This window comes from Acyrthosiphon pisum, chromosome X (genome assembly GCF_005508785.2).
Source record: "Acyrthosiphon pisum isolate AL4f chromosome X, pea_aphid_22Mar2018_4r6ur, whole genome shotgun sequence".
Classification (NCBI taxonomy): domain Eukaryota; kingdom Metazoa; phylum Arthropoda; class Insecta; order Hemiptera; family Aphididae; genus Acyrthosiphon; species Acyrthosiphon pisum.
In genome coordinates this window covers 24,253,647-24,254,031 of record NC_042493.1, presented here as the reverse complement: position 1 = coordinate 24,254,031, position 385 = coordinate 24,253,647, and positions in this window count along the sequence as shown.

Genomic DNA, 385 nt, shown 5'->3' with positions numbered 1-385 from the left:
TTAAATAATGTATGTCAAATATCTAAGATGTATACTTGAAGATGATTACGTCCTTAGTCCACTGAGCGTCCACCATCAATGAAACAATATTTTAAATAGATTGGCGTTGTTACTAAGAATGGCATATAGTAGATACTGGCAAATCAATATTAAATTAGATACGTTTTCTTTCTTATGCATCAGCTCCTATCGGTGGTATACACAGGAAAAATTCTTAAAGATATATTTCTACTATATAATAACAATCTTGAAATCGAATATGTTTGAATAACATTAATTTAGAATTTAGAATTAGGTACAGTTAGTATTTTGTTTAAACTTTACCAAAATATTCAGTAAATAAAAATAAATATTTATAAGTTTTAATATATCCATTTAATAGTTA